The following is a 22394-nucleotide window of genomic DNA, read 5'->3' on the forward strand; positions in this document are numbered from 1 at the left end:
TACTGACTCTTCTGAGGTCTCCTCCTCCTGCATCTTTCCCCTCCACCCTGCACCCACCACTTCTCGCCAGTCGCTTTGAGGGGTGTTGGTGTTGGTGGTGGCACTGGAGGTGATGATGGTTTCCCTCAGAGCCCTGGCGGGCTCCCCCTTCCCAATCATGCCTTGTCAATCACCCCCCCTCTCTGCCTCGAGGCCATGGGCTTTCCTCCAGTGACGTTAAGGACTCATACTCCTCCCCCCTTTACCCCAGTGACACCTCTGCTCTTTCCAGGGCTTTATTTCTCTCACCCACACCCCACCTCCGACGGCTCAATGTGGCGCAGGAAGGGAGGCAGCTAATTGTGCCCCCTCCCCCCTGCTCATCGCTGGTCACCTGGCCCCTCCTCCTTCATTCATCTCAGGCCAGCAAACAGTTCTACGAACCAATAGTACATTTAGGAATCGGTTCTATAGAACCGGTGCGAACTGGCTGAATCCCACCTCTGCTTTCCTCCCAAGAAGCAGGTGTCTTTTGATTTCGTGGCTGCTGTGACCATCTGCAGTGATCATGGAGGCCAAGAAAGTAAAAGCTGTCAATGAAGGATTAAAAAAGTGAAGGGATCATATCTGTGAGTATTGACACGCAATGATAAAAAATTAGGAAAGAAGATAAGAAGTCTAAGGAACAGTGTACAGTATATTCTTTATCTTAGAAATGAAACTCTTTTTCTGCCCTCTGTGCCACAAGTTCATTGCTTAAATCATCAGACCTCATGACTTCATTGCCATTAATTTTAGGTCCAGGGAACAGAAATAACAGGAGAGACAGGGGGAGGAAAGAAAGTGTGGAAAGAACACACACCCTACATTGCCATTTTAAGAAAGAATCAAACATAATTGCATTTATTTGGCTTTTAAAGTCCTTCACATACTCTCTTCCCAGTGACTATCTTAAGAAAAATTAAGACAAAACAGGGAAGCCAGCTCTGCAGACTGATGCTCACACTGTTTTGTCCTGCCTGCACCATCCAATCTATGACCTGGTCTTGCTGTTTGCAGTTCTCCATTTGGTCACTGAAAGGGCACAGCCCCATTTGGTCCCAATCTATGCCTGTTGTTTGGGCACAGCATAGATTAAGTGGCTTGTGCATATACTTAATTTATGTACATCAGCTCCTCACTGGGCTGTGTCTAATTCTTCATTAATTTTAAAGATAAATTACACATCTAGAATTACTATAGTTTAAAAAATTCTGCCTGTCTGTCTTAATTTAAGGGAAGGAATTTATGTCCCTGACACTTTCTTACTAGGATGTTGCTGCTAAGGGATATAGTATCTCAGAACCGCTTCTTCAGAAGCATGCACAATTTCAGCAATCACCTTAATGTCTGAAGAGTTGAGATAATGTAAAACCACATCATATTAATGTATTATTTAAAGTGCTTCTTGCTTGCCTTTTAAGAATACAGTCTTCCTAAAACAGCTTATATTATTAATCATACAATTCCATATTAATAAAAATTTTATTAAAATCTAACCTTTCAGTTAAAGGCCCTCTGATATTAGGTAAGCTTTTTATTTCAAAGCATATATTATAATTTTGCTTTGAATTTTTGATTTTGATTTTTGCATAACCATTCTGTTTTAATTTTTTATGTGTGTTAGTGTTTTATTATGTTGTAAACTGCCCAGAGTGTCCTTGCAGCCAGATGGGTGGTATAAAAGTCAAAAATAAATAAATAAATAAATAAATAAATATTATAGAACTTTGTTTTCGTAAGTCTTCCTGGTGTAGTTCAGTTCATCATGTTACATGGATAATTTATTCCTTTTTTTTTTTTAAATACAACTGCAACAGATGACTTTTTGGAAGGAGAGTCCATTGTAACATTTCATTTTCAACAGAATGACAGCCTCAGAGGCAGATCTTATCTAGGCTCCTTTTCTTGCTTCTCCAGCCATTTGGGTTCCCCAAGGCATAGGGTTGCCAGACGTCCGGCAAAAGGAGGACATGTCCTACTTTTCAGGATCATGTCCTCCGCCCGGCAGGCAAAGGTAAAAAACTTTAAAATGTTCAGCTTTTGTATCTCTACCCCCACCAGCAAAAGAAGCCACCTCTCCCTGTTACTTCCTTGGTTGCTGCAAGGGCGTTTGGTTTTTGATTGGAGATAAGCCGCTTGGTTGTTTAGGGCTGCTACAGCCCTGGCCAATCAATCCGGGGCTTGTGAGAGAGAGGGAAGAGAGGCTTCATGAAGCTTGTTTATTGCTTCTGCCTGAGCTGAATAAAGCAAGAAGGAAGGTGTGAGAGAGAAACCGGGTGGAAACAGACAGAAGAGATGTGAGTGTGCTCAGAAAATACCTCCAGAAAAAGCTTGATTCATCATGTCTCATTATTTGCGAGTCACTACCTTTCCAAGGTGTTCCAAATGTTTTATTTTAAAGGTGCTATTGTAGATATTTCCTCTCTTATGTAAATATGCAAATACTTATGTAAATACTTCTTTCCTGTAAGCCCAAGTATGAAGTCCGACAGTATTGTGCTCAGATGCATGAAAAAGGTGAACCTGATGCTGTGGTAATGTCTTCCAATTTTCCAAAAAATTTTATTCTGTGGAAGAGAGTTCCATTTTTCTGCCTTTCTTTTGGTTTCATCTTTGAGCTTACTGTAACACTGTAAGAGGATAAGGAATGGTGTATTTTTTTTCCTTTCAATTTCTCATCACTTACTCATTCTGCAATTTCTCCAGCTATGCAAACTTCTGATCCAAAAAGGCCCCAGGGAATTTGTTACCTTATGCTGTCTTCCCTCCACCCTTGAGCTTTGACTGAATTGTGGGTAGTTATGGGGGGGGGGCTGCCACCTGACACAGAGATGGTCGTACATTTGAAAGACAAAGCATGCACACTTTCATCATCTCATAGTTCCAGCACAGGAATTTTGAATCTTGCCCAGGAGAATTTATCTGAAAGTTCTTCTCTGTTAATATTTTGTTTGAGGAGAATTCCATGTGCAGAGTTTTCCCCCATGCTTGTGGGAGCTGAAAATTCACACACACACAGGTGGATTTCTCTCAGCTTGAGAAATTGCAAAGGGTGGAGAAAATTGCTTTGTGTGTGTATGTGTCTGCAAATTCATTTCCTCCACCCTTTGCATTTCTCAAGCAGAGAGAAATCCATGCCTTCTTTTTCCCCCTGGTTTTTATAAAGTGTATCAAATCTGCCACACAACTTTTTAAACTTTTTATTTCACTTTATTATGCTTTTTTAATGTGATTTCTTAGTGTACTTTGTTTTAGTAGCTCTTATATTTTGTTTGATTATTGCTGATTATTTTGTTTTTATGTTATTGTTTATTTCTGTTTTTGTAAACTGCCCAGAGTGGCCTTGGCAGACAGATGGGTGGTATAAACAACAACAACAACAACAATAAATAAAACAAGGGGGATGGGTCTCCATTAAAGGAAGGAATAGATTGTCTCCATTGGTCCTGGGAGCCCAGTAAGTGTACACATAGATTTGTGTTTTTTTTAATTTTTTAACACTTTTAAAAACAAGAAAACACAGTGGCCAGTGGATTCTGAGTTTTGTAGTCCAGAAAATGTAACTTTCCCAGTCTTGACCTTTCAAGACTGAGTAGGTTGAATGGTCATGGTATTGGCCCATGATCAAAGAGCTATTCTCCCCAATACTTAATTCCAAAAGCAACACGCCCCCACCCCACCCCGTGCACAGAGCCCACCCACCCCAATACGTCCTCCTTTGTCCTCCTTTTTGGCTTTCAGTGTCCTCCTTTTCGTACCCATGTATCTGGCAACCCTACCAAGGCATAAGATTGATCCACTTGTTTTCTTTATGGCAAGGAATCTGGGCATTGGCTTCGGTGATTGTGCATGACCCTGGCAGGATCAGGTCCAGAGTTCTCTGAGACCAAATGAACGTTGGCCCTTTCAGGACTCCAGCCATGATCTCAAATGCTTGAATGAAAAGCCAACTTCTAGTTTGGTGTCAAAATAAAAGTGTCAGTGTAGCTGCCAGGACGGGTTCTTTCCACTGCAAAGAGGGGTGCTACCATATTTTTCCATGTATAAGACACTACTTTTTACTAAAATTATTAGACTAAAAATTGAGGGTCATCTTAAACACTGAAGTAAGCCTAGGAGAAAACCATGAAGTTGCAAAACTGCCCATGTCTCTGCAATTGGTTTCCAAACCAGATAATAATGCAGCACCTGAGGGGCCAGATCTATTTTCACATGAAAAAGAGAAGTAGCCTTCTGATTCAGTAAACCAAGTTTTTCTTTTGTTGCTAGTTATGTACATATTCAACAACCCATCTGCCTCCAGTCATGAGCGAAACTGCCAATAGCTCGTCTCTGCAAACAGGCTTCCTTCAACCACAAGCCTTATGTAAATGACATAGGCTGATGCAGAGGAGAGTGTGTAGGCAGAGAGTGACCAGCAAAGATGACTGAGCCCATAAAGATGTCAGAAAATTAAAAAAGAAAATAAGTGAATGTCTTACTCTGCAAAATTCAAACTGAATGTAATCAGTTATGCAAACATGGCTGAATGAAGTGATTTGCTCAGCTAAATGTGATGCATAATATCATAGAACTGGTATGTAAATGTTGCCTAATTACTGTACTAAAAAGCTGTTCCCTTCTAATGTTTAAAATATTGATTTCTGAATTTTGGGTCAGACAATTAGGGGACGTCTTATACAACTTATACATGGAAAAATACGGTATATTTCGGCATTATATTGGCTGAAATTCTGTTCCTTTGTTATACATGCAGAGGATGACTCACATGATTTTCAGGATCTTTCAGCTGGGATTCTTTGACATGTGCCATGCCAATGGGCATGCAAGCTGCCGAGAATCCCAGTGGCAATTGATTAATTGCCAGCTAAAAGTGACTGAATGTTATGCCTTTTGCAACATGTATAGCAGAGCAACAGGATTTCACCCATTGTATGTTTTATTAATATTGTACACAGCTTTGAGGTTTTTCAATACAAGCCATTTATAAATAATTGTAAAAAAACAAATTATGGAAACAAGTATGCTTTCAGGTGGCCTGATGACAAGAAAAGATAGAAGCAATAAATTGTATGTGCTTTTTTTCTGTACTATTTCTAATAAAATATGCTATTTTAGTTCATTTTGGACATGGAATTAAAAGTGCTGAACTAAACCAGAAACAGAAATAATCATAATTTCATTTCTGCTCTTTTGTTTTCAGTCCCTATAATTCTTATCATAGGCCAGGATTAGATTTAATTTTATTGTCATGCTTTTGCTTTGATATTATGGCACAGCACCTATATTTCTCACTATTTGCAGGTATGCCTGGCTGATAGGAACGCAGACTGTTATATGCTAGTATTACTCCCTTCCTAGAAACAAGTGAGTGGTTCTCAAATCTGCTGCACTACAGGAGCATTCTCCCAATGAATTGTCATAGTAAATACATACCTGTTCCTTTGCAGGATAGCTTTGGACATTCAAAGAAATACTGATGGAGGGCCTTTTAGTGATTTCTGCATTATTTATCTGGGTTTCCTTATATAACAGATAAAGATGGGACCAGTATACCTTCCCTGTGGTGATATGCTTGAGTTCCAACAGCTTGTGCTTTTTCTGCCTCTTTTCACAGGAGAAGTTATGGAAGTTCCCATTTTCCCTGTTACACAGAAAAGTCATCGGTTGCCCCCTGTTTTTCTCCCATGGTGCTTTCCAGAACATCCAGCTCTGACAATGAAATCTATCTTGAAAGTGCCCTGGAGTTCACCTAAAAATGGAGCAATTTGAAGCAATCACAGGTAGCTTATAGAGATAGCAAAGGAGGTGTCTTACCCCCAATTTTAAGGAGGGCGCCCACACACATGCACTCTGATCCTCAGCCATCTGCAGAAACATTGCGTAGCAGGGTGCCTGGAAGGGTCAGTTTGCCAGCTGGAAAGAATTGTGTGTCAGTTAGGGTTAGCCCTATTAGTTAGAGTTGAGTGTGATCTGCTTTTGAGAAGACGCTGTGAATAAAAGTGTTGCCTTCTCTCTCTCTCTCTCTCTCTCTCTCTCTCTCTCTCTCTATGTGTGTGTGTGTGTGTGTGTGTGTGTAAAGAAGAAAACAGATGTATAATTGTTAAAAAGTAAAATAAAGTCTTAGGACTAGTATATTACAGAAAATGGCAGCTTGGAATATTGGCTTAAATTTTGATTTTACTTGTTTATCGAATCCCTTTTTTATCCTTTTGCAAATTAAAAAAAACATCTTGGTTCACAAACACTGATTATTATAATTTTAACAGATAGCACCGTAAGCCATTGTTGTAAGCTATTATGTCCACATATGTATAACATTGGCCAGTGTTGCCACAACAAACAAGGCTGTATTTCATACTTCATACATACAAAAATGTTCATACTTTTAAAAGGGACAAATTGAAGGCCATTCTTAGCAGTGGTAGAGTTAACACAGTGGTGTAGACTGGAAACATTTACTGTTCGCCTGTAATGGTGATGAGACTCATCCAAGAGGAGTTGCTGTTCATTAGTTTAAATGGCAAAACCAAGCTTAGTGCAGTGGGTTTAGGAGAGATTGTCATTTAAGAGGTGGCACACACAGGTAAAGAAGGTGTGTGAGAGATACTGTACTGCTTGTTTAGAATTGTTTTGTAATTGGCTCCATTAGTAGACTTTCATTATTATTCTTAACTGTTTAATTGAATTTTAACAGCATAACACTTTGTTTTTTCTTAGTATCATCTTTTGCATCATTCCTTGTATGAGAATGGCAGGATATATATGAAATAAATAAACAAGTTAAATGTTTATTTATTTCATTTGTCTCTGTTACTGTCACAGTTCATGAGCTGTATTCAGAAGGAACAATCATTTTAAAAGAAAAAAATCTCATGCACTGCTCATACCCACACATACACATAATTCCTACTGAGCCATGTGCTCAAAACACTTGTATAGTGAGGAGAGTGAAAAAAGAAAGTAACATGATCTCAGTAAAAGGCAGTAGTACAGAACTAAGAAGGACAAAATACAGTCAGAAATCAATGACTATTTGGCATTATTCTCATTCGTGCACAGGTGACAGGATACATTTCAGAATTATTATTCCCTTCTTCTCTGACTCTGCTGAAATGTTCCATAAGGCACTTGAACCAGTGAGCTTATTTTGTAGGGAGAAGGAGATCCCAAATAATTGGTTGAGAATTCTTTCTCAAAGCCTTTAAAACGAAGTAGTTTATCTCCTTTTTGAAAATACATATTCAGCACTTCTAGTGCTTCCCCCATCTCTCCTTGATTTAAGGATATACAGTGGTGCCTCCACTTACGAACGTCCCTCCTTACGACCATTTCGAGTTATGAACAGCTCCATCTGCAAAATTTTTCTTCTACTTGCGACCGGAGATTCCACTTACAAACAGAAAAAGGCAGAGGACAAAAGACGGGAAATTCAAATTGCTAATTGTAGGTGGCGAAAGAGACTGCTTCTTTGTAGCTCTTTCACCCCGATGGTTAGAGTGAGTGCAATCGAGCAGGGACTGCCTTGCTTCTGCTTCTCAGTGAAGGTGTGTGTGTTTGCAGGGAGGCTTGGGACTGCCCATTAGGTAAGGTAAAGTGCTGTTTTCTGCTTTTTAAAAACTGTTCTGGGTGTTTTTGCAGCGTGGTTTTAGGCTGGGGGTATGTGCTGTGATGGGTCTTGGGGGGTTTGTTTGTTCTTTGGGTTCCCCCCATTTCCGATGAGTCCTGCATGTTTCCTTTGCATTTTCCTTTGTTTTCTTTGCATTTCTGACCTTGTCCCTCTGTTCTCTGTGCATTTCCTATCTGCTCGGTTTGTTTTCTGTGCATTTGCAATGGGTCTTGCACGCTTGATTGCTTTTCTTCCCCCTCCCTTTGGCCAGAAGGGATTAATTGCGTTTCCAACGAGTCTTGCAGAGATTTTTTTTGTATGTGTGATTTTTTTCTTCAGCTGGAATGGATCAATTGCATTTATGGGAAATGGTGCTTCAGCTTAAGACCATTTCGACTTACGTACATCTTCTGGAATGGATAATGGCCGAGGCACCAATGTATTCTAAAGAAAGTGGTTAAGAATTTGGATTATGAAATATTGATTTAAATCCACCTGAGGCATGAAATCTTCTGGAGGAGATTGCCTACTCTCTCTCTAGGCTTGATGTAGATCAGCCTTTTTTTTTTTTTAAGATAAAGTAGATCACCACTAAGTGAACAACAACACATTGAGCTCAATGGACAAAAATATGAGATAACAAATTTAATTACTACTACGTGTGCTCCTCCCCCTCCTCCTGTACCGAGCTAGACCTGTGAATGCCAGATTTTGAGAAACAAATGTAAGGAGGACAGCATAACCCTCCCTGATTAAGATTTGGTACACAGTCATCTCATTCTGGACCTCTAAGCTGGAAAATGACACTCAGTTCTAACAGATGGGGCAGGGGAAGGGAGGATTCTAGTTGCTGGTTCATTTCCAACGTTACGTCTTTAGTGTACAGTACTGGCAAGATTCCGGCTTCCAAATGCTGGTCAAGCATAGCAAAACTTTGCTAGTACGTACTTTCTTTCATAATTTTACAAAGGCATTTAAAAAATTCAAATCGTTGCTCAAAATTTCAACCAGTCAAGAGCCCCCATTCTCTAGAAGCCTGAATAAAGAACATTAGTAGTTTTCAGCGAAGGTTGACAGAAATGTACAATATGCTTGGGTTTTATTTTAATGGAGAAAACGGAGACCATGTTAATTTTCAGCACTCTCCAACTTGCTCTGGGTCCACTAGTCTTTACCGCTTTGAAACTGGTAGATTTATAGACCTCATCGAGTAGACCATGCTCAGTTATTCACTCTAGAAGCTTTTTATATAAGCAATTCAAAATAGAATGTTGAGGTTTTTAACAGCAGATTTTATTTATTTGTGAATGTGCCCCAAGTCCTCCATGGAGATGCTATATCAAAGAGATTTACAGTCCCAGACACAAGGCTCAGAGTCAAAACTTCTCTTGAAAACCAAACTTTAATTTAAAAAAAAAAACAATGCCTACAGACAATTTTAACTATTTAAGTCTTCTTTTAGCCTATCCAAGCCAGGCCAATTCTGGGCAGTCCTTAAGTCCAAAAATAGTAAGTTATTACTATTTCCTTCACCATACAATTCTTTGGAGGCTTAAAATTGTCTCCACCCCCTCCTGTCCTCTTCCCTGGAAGGAGGAAGCCATGCACTGGACTGTTCCCACCATTCAGCCAGAGATGGTTCAACTGCCTCCTCTATTGTCACAGCTAGGTGGGAATGGGGTTCATTGGCACAGGATCTAGCTATGGCTGACATTACTTCCTCTGAATGATAGTGTCCTGTGGCCAGCTGAAGCTGGAGGCTTGCAGCACTTCCTTGGGAGGCTCAGGTTGGGGCATCCATCCAGGTCTTCCTTTCATCATCTTCTTCAATTCTCCCCGCCTCCTCCGCCTCTTCCTCAGCTTGCTGTAGCAGCTCTAGCTACCATTTTGCATTCTCAGTAATGCCTCAAACCTAGCATTATTCCAGAACATGGCAGAGAGTCACTACGGTTGCTACAGTCAATCAAGTAAGCAATCAATTCTATGGAGAATATTTGGAGAAAATCCTGTGATATAGATTTCTATTCTTATTTTTTTCTTTTTCTTTTTCTTTTCTTTTTTGCAAGCAATAACAATATTCTTAAAGTTCATGAAGGCAGTGAATCTGAAAAAAAATTGTTTCAGTTCTACTTTGGTTTCTACTTTCTGTCCACGCTGGCATAATGAAATTGTGTTGACATGGGGGTTATAATTACCAATGAGAAGCTTTGCCAAAATATATTTAACTCACAGGAGGTTGAATTGTAAGTGTTCGACTTCTTCCTGGAGGAAAGCTGTGAAGTAAATTATTAGTTTGTCATTATTTCTGTGTAGCTTCTATATATATAACAAATCATTTAAAATGCATATTTATCTGATTCTAGCAGCAATCTGACATAGATTAGGCTGAAATACAAAGGCTTTCTCTAAATCATCCAGTAAGCTTTGCTGCTGAAGAGGGATTTGAACTGGAGTCTCCCACATTAAAATTAAAAGTCTTCAGAATTGCTGGATAGATATTGTGGCTCAGTTGTTACTTTCTTAGGTGAATGCCTTTCAGTAAAGGTCCCCTCACTTCCAACATCTTTTCCATTCATTTGTATTCAATTCACATATTTTGCTCAGTGTTTTATAATGCTTTCTTCCAAGCAGATAAGAAATTCAATCCAGAAATTCAATTGTTTTCAAAATTTGGTCAGGAGTCTTACCATAAGGACATTTCTACACATTAGGCTTAAAGTAGGCCTTGCATCAGTTGGGTGTATATAATTCAAATGTAAACCCTACATTGGCTAAAACAGTGAACTTCAAACATCAACATTTCTGTAACTTCTTCCCTGACTAATCTTAACACTATTCCTATACTGAAAATCCTCCTATGGCTGTTAGCCTTGCTTGGCCAGAAGATACAAGGAGGCAGCCCCTTTACATGTCATAAAAAAAGGGGGGGGGATAAAGGATGACAGTGATCTGCATAAAATTTCATATGCTAATTGCTACGTACAGAAGCAATACTAGAGATGGTTTTAAATAATAATAATAATAATAATAGAATCCATTTAATACAAACAGCGTTTGTTTGGATTTTTGCCTGTTCCTTTTGCCTTTTTCTTCCCTCTGAGCTTACTGATTGCAGTGCTTCTCACTCAAGTGCAGAAGACAGTAAGCGAGGGTTTGGTGTCTCTTTTACTGTAGATGGGGAAATTTCCAGGCCTGTCCTCTCCCATCTTAGCAGTCATTATCTTTAAATAACGCTTGGACCAGACAGCCTTTCAAACAGAGGATGCCTTCAAAAGGAAAATTGGTCTCTCAAATAGAGTGCTGTCCTGTCTAAAAGAGTACATGTGGACACCATAGCTACAGGTACTCATTGGAGATATCTTTGGTTCAAATAACTCTTCCTTCCTCAGAGAAGCCTCAAAAGACCATTTTCAAAAGAAAGGGGATTGAGGGGGAAAGGAACACTTCTATTACACTATTCCACCCATCCGAATAGCAGCCTCAGAACCTTCGTTGTTTAGTGGAGATGGGCCAGAATTGCTTTTTCTAGCTATTTAGGGGCCTGAAGGGTGAAAATCATGAATGTACACATAGCGTTTTGTTTTGTTTTTGCCCAGTGGAAATATGAAATCACAACCATCCAACTGTCCTTGCACTGACAGCTATGCATACATCTTTTGTGAGATTCTCATCCAATTTAGGTAGCCTTCTCTGTCTCTTCCTTTGTCATTTTTCTCCCTTCTAGACTTACTGAGGGTAATCCTGCACCAACAAGAGTGGACCAAAGCTTTTCACCACCACAGATGTATTAATCTAATGATATATGCTAGGATGTTTTTGTTACCTCCTATCACAACCATTGTTAACCCCATCAATGTTTGTTCTTTGTTTTGTTTCAGTTCTCCTGTGTGATCTTGTTCACCCAAAAATCTGTGTAAATATCTCCCAACTGAGCCGGCACTCCCTGCATCTGAAAATGTAGGTTGCAATCCATACAGGCTTATGGTAAATCTAAGACTCAAAATCTATATCATGGCACAATGATTCAATGTCCAAAATCCTGTTGTCATACGTTATGCCACGGATCACTGGTGACATCATCTGCTCTTTTGGGAAGTTGAAAGCTTCCTATTCCGCACTCCCTGTTAAGCTCTAAGGATCCCTAGTGATCCCCTTCAGGCCAGGAAGTTTCTGGGAGTAGTGGAATAGAGAAGGAAATGATTTAAAACCAGAAAATCAGTGCTGTCACTCCAGAATGTGCAGCAGTAATTTTCCTGCTTTAAATCATTTCCTGTTCCCTTCCACGGCTCCAGAAGTAAAAAAGGTTCTTGGAGCTGGGTGTGATGGCAGGATGGGAAGGTTTTAATTCCCTGAAATAGCTGCTGCAAGAACATGGCTGAGTATTATTGTTATTATTTTTTTTAAAATTATCATTGGAGACTCTGGCATAAGTTACACCAACAGGATTCTGGCTTATGAATATGCCAAAAGAAACCATTTATCCATATGGGCCAATACTGTCTACACTGACTAGCATTAGTTCTCCTGAACTGCAGAAAGAACTCTTTCTCAGCCTCCATTGTGGAGATACCAGGCCCAGAATCTGGGACATTTTGTACTGAAACTATGTTTTCTACCTCTGAACCATTTCAGTCTTTTTTCTAGTCACCTACTCCAGTTTGCTGCAATACAGAGGCACACTTGGATATAACACTCTGTTTTAGTAGATTAGAGGTAGTAGCTAATTGATTATAACACATAAGATTCACATTCCCATTTTTGCTTCTTACATTGAGATACTATCATGGTCAGCTATTGCCTTCTTCAATAACACTTCCCCAAGCTGCTGTTCCTCACTGGACCCAAAAGTCCAATTTCTAAGCAACCCCAATATGAGAGGATGCTGGGGGAAAGGGAAAGCTCAGATTGGTTGTATTATTTTGTAATTATTCTGACCAGGAATGATGGTCTAAGTACTGAACTTGTAACTATTGACTAGAAGTAATCAGTCTGATTACTGAGAATTATCCTTCTCAGCCACACTAGATGCTGTTCCAAGTCCTCCATACAGAGCATGTTACCATAGTCTCTCGAGACTGAAGGATGCCCAATCTAATCTAAATCTAAATCAGTCTGAACACTGGTAGTAAAGTTTAAAAACATTCTTCAGGTTTTCAATAAATCTGTCCTTCCAAAGAGCAGAAGAGACTTCTAAACTTATTTACAGAAACTCCCAGAAATGGCTTCCACGAAGGCGAGTTTGCTTACAGCCCATCATGGAGTCTCCATGTTCAGCTGCCTCCATCTGGCATGGTGGAGCATTAAAAAACCCAAGATTTGGCCTCTGAGAAAAAAGTAGTAAGAGGGGATGAGGAGGCTTGAATTGTAGCAAGTATACAGTCCCTGGCTGGCCAGCCTAAAGCTCCCTCCACTAATGTAAACCATTTGCTACATGCGTTGCTTCAATATTCCAACTGAAGGAAGGAATAAGCATCTCTTTATCACTCTCCCCTGTAAATATATTCTTCTCTTCACTTTGGAAATACTGTGTTTGCTGCCAAAGATCTTGTTCCACCCTTACTGATGGATTTTGAAATTTAGTAAGTTATTCCTGGTTTTATATTGCAAAAATGTATGGTGGTGCTGACAGAACCACTAGGCAGAGAAACCTGTCTTCAATAAAGGTTAATAAAGTCGATATTCTTTGCTTATCTTCGTTTTATTGTCAGGGGTTTTCTTTCCTAGACATACCTGACCGGTATTACAACTATTTCTCTGACAATAGAAGAATACTAAAAATTCAATAATAACCATTCTTCTTAAAATTGTTTTTCCTCCAAACAGGAGATAGCATTGAAAGCGAGCAGATGCAGCCGTTTGCTTTCTATATAGGTATTCAGAGAAACAGCTGCAAACAGAGACAATGCAGAGGTGGAGACTGCATTTTATCTTTAAACAAGCTGGAACAGTATTATTTGTTCATTGAAAGTTCATATACATCTTAAGTTTTGCGGTAGAGAAACTACTATCTGTGATAGAGTAACCAGCTATATTTTTATACACGTGCATCTCTAGCAGTGATGGTTTGCTCTAAAGCAGCGCTTCCAAGATGGAAAGAGGAAGGCCATCCATTATTCCACAAAATGTTTCAGGATGGGTAAATGCTAGAGAACCTTCCTCTAAGATTTTTAGGGCCCTTCCTATAATTCCCATGATTTGATGCACCAGGTCTCTGTGTTATCCATCTGCCTCCATTTGCTCCCAATCCTGACACACCAGAAAATTGCCTAAGAGATCATAGCTGTGTGTGTTAGTTCTATGATAATAGGAGCATTATCGAAAACACTGTAACCTGTGTCTAATCAGCAGTTGGTATGTAAACTGATTAATTGCACACCGTTTGAGTTTCTATGACTTGCAAAGGGTTAATTGGAGCATGCAAACTGTGGACTGTGATCTGTATAAACCATGGTTTGTAGCTGGGCACATTTTAGTAAAGTGTAGACTAATCACAGTTTATACAGTTCTGGATTTAACTTTTTAAAGAGATATTTCAAAGAGAAGCAAATGCTTCCATCTCCACCTTGTGGCCAGAGTAGAGAAGGAGAGGGGGAAGCAGGGCTGAAATCGTGATTTGCTCCTATCAGAAGTTGAAGGTCAGTTGCTCTCATTAATCTCTCCTCCCTGCTTTCCGACAAAAGCAGGTCATAAGCTGAAATCCTGTTCCACAATTATTCACACAAGTGTAACTTCTGGAAATGAAATGTCTTGAGTTAAGAAATCTTTGTAGACATTATTTGTTGCTTACTGAGTTGGCTTGCAATATGTAATGTCTATGGCCATTTCTTACCTTATGGCAATTTGCGTCAAAAAGTTATGTCATTTGCTTAACTACGCAAGAGGATTTCAGCTACAGAATCATAAAATTATAGAGTGGGATGTGTGTGTGTTTAGTCGTTTAGTCGTGTCCGACTCTTCGTGACCCCATGGACCAGAGCACGCCAGGCCCTCCTGTCTTCTACTGCCTCCTGGAGTTGGGTCAGGTTCATGTTGGTTGCTTCGCAGACACTGTCCAGCCATCTCATCCTCGGTCGTCCCCTTCTCCTCTTGCCATCACACCTTCCTAACATCAAGGTTTTTTCCAAGGACTCTTTTCTTCTCATGAGATGGCCAAAGTACTGGAGCCTCAGCTTCAGGATCTGTCCTTCAAGTGAGCATTCAGGATTGATTTCCTTTAGAACTGACAGGTTTGTTCTCCTTGCAGTCCAGGGGATTCTCAAGAGCCTCCTCCAGCACCACAATTCAGTGGGAAGGGAACATCTAATCCACCCCCTGCCAGTGCAAGCAAGCCACAGCTAACAATTCCATGCAGATGAACTTCCAAACTCTGGTAGTTTTTCCTTCTGATGTAGTCTTTCCTCCAGTGTTCCACGATGTGAAGGAGAGAGCCTGACATTGGCTGAACTCCTGTTGCTTAGCATAGTAAGTCATACTAGAGTAAGCCATGGAATCAATGAAACTTAGAGAGGTGTTGGCTGACCAGATTGCCTCCTGATTCAATGGGCCTGCTGTAGTGTTCTACTACGCTAAGCAACAAGATTTAAGCCAGTGCTTACATGGGTCCAACGATACAACATGCTTAATCCTGGTAGGCCTGCTTCTCTGTGTTACACTGTTTCAAGTGCTTGCCTCCTGCTTGTTGTGTCTCCCTCCTTCCTAGAGGTACCTTCCCTCTATTGCTTTGCTGTATCCAGAGCCACTCTATCTTCCCGGAGGAACTATAGCATGGATAGGTGGACCTCAAGCTGACGTATGTTATTTTCCTAGGTGATGAGCATGGCACCAGGGATACAAATCCTTGTTTGTTTTCTCCCCACAGGTGAGGAAGAAGAACTGTAAAATTATTGTTCTCAATCCACGAGATGGCAAAATATTTTGCTGCACCCTCTGCAGGAGAAGAGAACAAGAAGAAAGATTGCTTATGCCAATTGAGAGAAATTTAACAAGAACATGAAGTCAAAAAAGCATTTCAATACAAGTAACACACCAAGTGCAACATGGGAAAGTTTGCTCTTTGATTGTGCTTTGAGGATTGGAAACACCAGGGAAGGCATTTGTGACTCTTTTAACCATCAGCCCCTTTCCTGTGCTCATTGTGTCTCTGCATCATTTGTGTTTCAGAGGGACAAGTTAGAAATTTTACACAGGCATTTTGCAAATGTTATGAAGATCTTGATCAGATAAAACAGCATTCCTTGTCTTGCATTGCCTGGAGGCAAGAAATTCCACATGGTTAACAATTCCTTCTTAAAGCTCTTTGTCAAGTTGAAATACCTAAAATGATAGGAACAAATAATTTAGCAAATATTCTTTACATCCTGAACGGGGAGGTTTCAGATCACTGAAACAGCTCCCTCAGCATAGGCATCTGTTTGTCCCACATAGCTGATGCTACAGCGCTCCAGGCCACCTCCACAAATGCTTCTGCTAAGTGCTCATTTTAAAAATGTCAATTTATTGTCCCTCTTCATTCATTCCTGCTTATAAGCATGCAGGGAGTCTTAGTTTAATTCTCAAACAAATTCTTAACTTTAATAATAATAATGTGTCATCAAGTTGATCCTGACTTGTGATGACCCTTTTCAGTGTCTTCTAAGTATGGAATACTCAGAAGTGGTTTACTAGTCCTTTTTTCTAGATGCACTTAGAGGCTGGGGAGCCTCTGACTATACAGGCTGGCTTTTCTCCTGGCAAGAACAGTAGGGAACTGAACTTCTTGACAGCAAGAACTGTTTGACAGTAGAACAACTGCCTCAGAAATTGTTCAAGATTTTATGACAAAGACTTTTATCACATAAATGAGGCAAGAAATGCCAAATGTTCAAGCTTGATTCAGAAAGAGAAGAGGCATTAGAGATTATATTGCAAATATCTCTTTGCTACTAAGATGAAAAAAATCAGAAGAAAATCAAAGCAACACCTTTGACTGTGTAGATCACAAAAAGCTGTAGATCATTCTAAAAACAGAAATGGGCATCAGTGTTGATTGTACTGATGTGTAAGCTAATCTCTAGACAAGAGGCTGCTGTTAGATCAGAATATGGAGAAACAGAATGGTTTCCTACAGGTAAATGTGCCAGACAAGGATGAAATTTATCTGTCAGTCTGTTCAATATATGTGCTGAACTTATCATACAGAAAACTGAATTAGATTTAGATGGAAGCAGAGTGAAACCTGGTGGAAGAAACGTCAATTATTTAAGATCTGCATATAATACTATACTACTCTTAGAAAGCAACAATGACTTGAAATGACTGCTGATGAAGTTTAAAGAAGAAAGTGCAAATGAATTATTATAGTTTGATCATTTGAAAGACATAAATCATAACTATAGAATAATTACATAAATGGTGAGAAAGAAACCCTTGCGTTGTTAAAACACATTTTATACCTTGGTTCAATCATCAATCAAAATGAAGCAAAGAAATCAGAAGACTGAAACTTGAAAAGGCAGCTATGAAGGAATTAGAAAATATCATTAAAAGAAAGGATGGTGTATTAGAGATCAAGACCAAGATAATACTGACTAAAAGATTGTCCTTAATTACTATATGCAAAGCTGGGCAGTGAAGAAAACTGATGAGAAAAAATGTGATTCATTTGAAATGTGATATTAGATATGTGATATTAGAATAGAGCTTTATCGATACCATGAACTGCCAGAAAGCCAAAGTGGGTTCTGAAGCAACCAAGGTTGAACTCTCATTAGAGTTTAGAAGATAAAATTGCTAAACCAAGGGTATCAGAATTTGTACATATATTTAGAAGACAAGACTCACTGGAAAAGAAAATGATATTAGGGTGGGAAAAGAGGAAGGATGAGTATTAAATGGATCAATGGCCTTTAGAATGCAAGACTTTAAGGAGGTTAGGGTCTTTTGTTGTAATATCATCAAGATGCTTTTGATTTATGGTGATCCCAAGGTATGTCAGTTGTTCAGAGAATGATTTAACATTGCCACTTCCCACTGAATTTCCATGACCCATGTCTCCTGAATCCAAGTCTGTTACTATTATACTGGCTCACTTTTGGAACTTTTTGAAGTCATCATTCATTCATAGTGTCACCATATGTTGAAGGGTGATGTCTGACCTGACCACAGTGACACTCGCCTCAGTTACATCCCAGCTGGATTAACTGAGCACGCTCTATGGGGGGGCTGCTTCTGGAAAGTGCTTGGAAACTTCAACGGGTCCAAAACACTGCAAACAGATTGTTAATTGAGGCTGGTAACAGAGCACATAACTCCTCTGTTGCAGCAGCTCCACTGGCTGCTGGTCCATTTCTGGGCACAATTTCAGAGTGCTGGTTTTAACTTATAAAGACCTAAATGGCTTAGATACCTCAAAGACTGTACTCCCTCTATGAGCCTACCCACTTTTTAAGATAATCAGGGGATATATGTCTCTCTGTCCCACCGTCCTCACAGCTGTTATTTTGTGGGGATATGGGAGAGGCTCTTCTCTGTTGCTGCTCCCTGTCTCTGGAACTCTGCCCCCCAACCGCCAGGCTGGCTCCATCATTGCTGTCTGTCAGAATATAGAAATTTTATAGGCCTGAACCTGTATATGTGTTTCATTAATGAGCTGCCATTGTGCACAGATGTGAGAATGCTGAATCACTCTGGAGCTGATGCAATGACTTGAAATCAGAAGAAGACCAGGTGCAAGAGGATGAAGTCATCTGTATTCTGATTGGACTGAACAAAGCCATGTACATGTATATAAGTGGACTGTGTCTTTGCTTCTTTCTCTTCCTCCACTATCACTTGCTGCCATGCATGCTGCCAGATTGTATAAAGAGTTCCTGCCGTGCTGTTGAGATGCCTGCCTGTATATAACTGTAAATACTTGTAAATACAACCGTCTTGCAACAAAGAAGAACTTGTAAGTGTCTTCAATAACTCTGCGTATTTTACTGTCCCCCAAAAACCGTGACACTGTCCTTTGACAAACAGGCCAAGACCTTTCTCTTCAGGCAGGCTTTCCTGTAGTGACAGGAATTTTTTTTAAATGGGATAGTTTACATGTTGTTGTTTTTAAATAATGTTTTACCCAACTTTCTTAATATAATATTATCAATTTGACTAATATTTGAATAGGTCATTTATTTTTTAAAAAAGCTTTAATATTGTGTTTTAATTATATAAGCCATGTTGGGTCCTTTCTGAGGAGAAAGGTGGGGCAAAACTATTTTAATTAAACATCAAATAATAAGTAACAGCAGCAGCAACCAGTAACTTGTTACTTTCAAACTTTCTGAGAAATTCAGTATTAGTCCCATTTAGAGGAAGCCCATATAAATGAATGGGGACTTTTTAATCACAACCAGACTTAGGCTCTATGGATGTCACTGGAATCATTCTACTCCTCTTGGGACTACTCTTGTCCTTAGCCTTCCAAATAACATTAAACCACATGTTAGTGTCATACCTGCATTCAGACAATGTCTGGCTTACCAAATACGTTTATGTTGTGCCTTAACCCATTTAATGGTGAGTCAGCACACTGTCATATGGGTTCTTAATTGTGACCAGGTAAATTCTCTGTTGGGAGCAGAACCCATTTGACTCTGGGGAAAAAGTCTTCCAATAAAAAAAAATAAACAAAGCAAAAATGTTCCCATTCAAGTTCTTAATCAGTTTTGTTTATAATCCCCAAAGGAGGGTGCTTCTGTCTTCTGTATTAATAATTCAAGGCTCTTCATATGTCTGAGAATGAGTGAAGGAAGATAAATATCTGAATAATGGGGCAAATATCAGTTACCTAGGGACCCTAACGTCATTGGTGCTCCATAGAAACAATCTTACTTTTCAACAAGGAAACGTCACAATCAAAGCAAATCTGGAACAGATATACTAAAGAGGTGATAGCAAAATAAGATACTTACTATAGACATCACAGTCCATCCTAATTACGGAAAGAGTGTGAATCAACCACTTCTTGAACATTTCTCACTAAATTGAAAAGCTCTTATGTACCAGGTATTATAAAGTAAATTTTGGCCATGAAACCCCACATGCAAATTCCAGCTTCCCTTCTGGTTTTGTGCCCTTCCTTCAAGATATAGGTAGTTGCTACCAGTACAGTACAAGGAAGTTGCTGAGTGGGTAGAAGGCTTTTATAGTGATCTCTACAATTAATCAAAGCCTGGGCTCCAGAAGAAACTAAATGTTCTTTTTTTTTTTTACTGATCACTAATCACTGACTCAAACGTCAAAAGTCAATGAGCTTCGGTGAAAATTCAAACTTCAGTTTTAAGCATTGCAAAAGTACCAGATAGAATCACTATTTTAAACAATAGCAAACACAATTTGAGCCAGACATAGCAAGCCTGTTCATTTGTCTCCATAAAAGCAAGAGAAATTTAATCAGCCAGATTTCCACCAGAGGAAAGAACTTGGGGGACTGAAGCCATTAGATACATGCTTGATTTTAGGATTTAAGAAAATATAACTTTCAATCACTGTGTTATATAACGGGCACTTATGAAAGAGGTCTAGCTCTGGAGCCTAGCAGTTCCCATGCCATTTTAAGCAGTTACTAAAAGGCTTCACACAGAGAAAAAAAAATCCTGCTATGTTTTCAAGATTGCAAAGGACTGGGCTAGGGCACATATTAATTTTGCACAAGAGTGAAAGCATTTAAAATATATTTTTGCCTTCAGCAATAATTAATGATTAAGTAGCTATGAATGGGACTTTCTTACGTATAAGCTGTATATCTTACCTATGGTTTTCAATTAATTCAGTGTATAGTGGAAGTTTTTGTTCTCATGTTCTTAATGGCATCTACTCATTATTCTTATTAACGCCTGTTCTTAAAGGCAGCTGCTTGGTGTTGTTGCAAAAACTGATATTCGGAAAGCACAAAACACCACCAGCTTTTTCCCGTATATGTTGAGCAGTGGGTAAGAGCAGTAGCATTCCTGGAGTTAAGGGGGCAAAGAATATGTTGAATATTATTTCTCTGGCTTTCACAATTTCTTCCCTTCTGCCCATTACCATAATTTATCAGAAGAACAGTAATAATTATGGATGGGTGAAAGTCCTTCAGTTCAAATTTGCAATGCGATTCTCCCAAAATAAACAATTTGGGCTCAGTTCAGATCATTTCCAAATTAGTTCATCAAAAACTATTTCTTCCACTTTGAATTTCAGCCCTCGGCATATTACAGCTGATTAGGAAGGTGGTAGAGGCCGGAGGCCTTCCAAAACCTTTTGCTCTTCCCTTCATTTCTCTAAAACATCTTCTAACAACAGCAAATGATCCAACGAGAAGGATTTTTTTTTCCTTTTTGCCCTCAAAGCCTTATTATCACATTGAAGGGGGGTGTCGTAGAAGAGGAAGAGAAAAAAGAAAGAAGCCTTCTCTCCCCCCTTGATGACCCCCGGCCCCAATTACCTTCCCTCAGTACAAAAATTGAATTAGAAAAAGAAAGCTTCCATTGCCATTGGGGGAATGGAGAGCAAGCAGGGTTCACCTTCTCATGCCTCACCTTACTGAGTCATCTCCAAAATGGGAAGTGGACATCTTGAAGCCAGAGGGGGCCAGTGAACAGAAGGAACTCAACAATCTAGACCAGTGGTTCTTAACCTTTGTTACTCAGATGCTTTTGAACTGCAACTCCCAGAAACCCCAGTCAACACAGTTGGTGGTGAAGGCTTCTGGGAGTTGCAGTCCAAAACTCCTGAGTAACCCAAGGTTAAGAACCAGTGATCTGGCTGATAGCACCCTTGGGGGAGCTGTGGGTAGAAGGGCTGAGGCCAATTGACACAGTGGGAGATGAGGAAAGCCTGGTAGATATCAGACCCGTTTGCCTGAGAAGAAAGCTCAGAAGGTTTTTAGCAACAGCAACAACAGCATCTCTGAGGCTCTTTATAACTGAGCTGGATGCCTGAGAGCGGCATGGTGAGAGCTAATGTTTCTGTGAGTTTTGTTACTTAGGTTGTGGGATACAACTCATTAACAGTGTCTCACTCATGCTGTGCCCTTCTTTGCCTTGCCTGGATTGCTCAGAACAATTTATTATATAGCTTTTCATAATTCTGTAAAAAAAAAAAAAAGAATTTCACCTGGTTCCTTTTATTTCACCATGAGAGACATGTTTGGTGAGTCTGCAATCAGAAATAGTTCAAAGAGGCAGTCAAAACGTCTGCTTCATTTGGGCAGTCCATAGAAGACTCTCCCTCCCTCCCTCCCTCTCTCTCTGTCAATCTCTATCTCCTCCCTCCCTCCCTGGGTCAATTCACTTCCGTCTTTGTGCTCTTCATCCTCTAGGGCAGTGGTTCTTAACCTTTTTGAAAGAAACGCCCCCTTGACCCATTGAGGAAGTTATCATCGCTCCCCTCCCCGCAGTGATGATTTATTTATTTATTTATTTATTTATTTATTTATTTATTTATTTATTTATTCATTCATTCATTCATTCATTCATTCATTCATTCATTCATTCATTCATTCATTTATGACACTTAAATCCAATGACCCCTGAAAACAAAATTAAATTCCAAGAAAATGAAATGCCCCCCAAAAAGTAACATTTAATGATTTAGTTGCAAGTGAATTTTAAGACTCAAAAAGAAATATAAAAAGGGAATAAAAACAAATGCAGGAACTAAAAATTTCAAGACAAAAAGTCTGAAACTAAATTGAAATTGAAGGAAAATATATATTCATGCACACTGTAAAAAGGCTGCAGCCATCTTCATAGGTTTGGCTTGC

This window comes from Pogona vitticeps, chromosome 2 (assembly GCF_051106095.1).
Source record: "Pogona vitticeps strain Pit_001003342236 chromosome 2, PviZW2.1, whole genome shotgun sequence".
Taxonomy (NCBI): domain Eukaryota; kingdom Metazoa; phylum Chordata; class Lepidosauria; order Squamata; family Agamidae; genus Pogona; species Pogona vitticeps.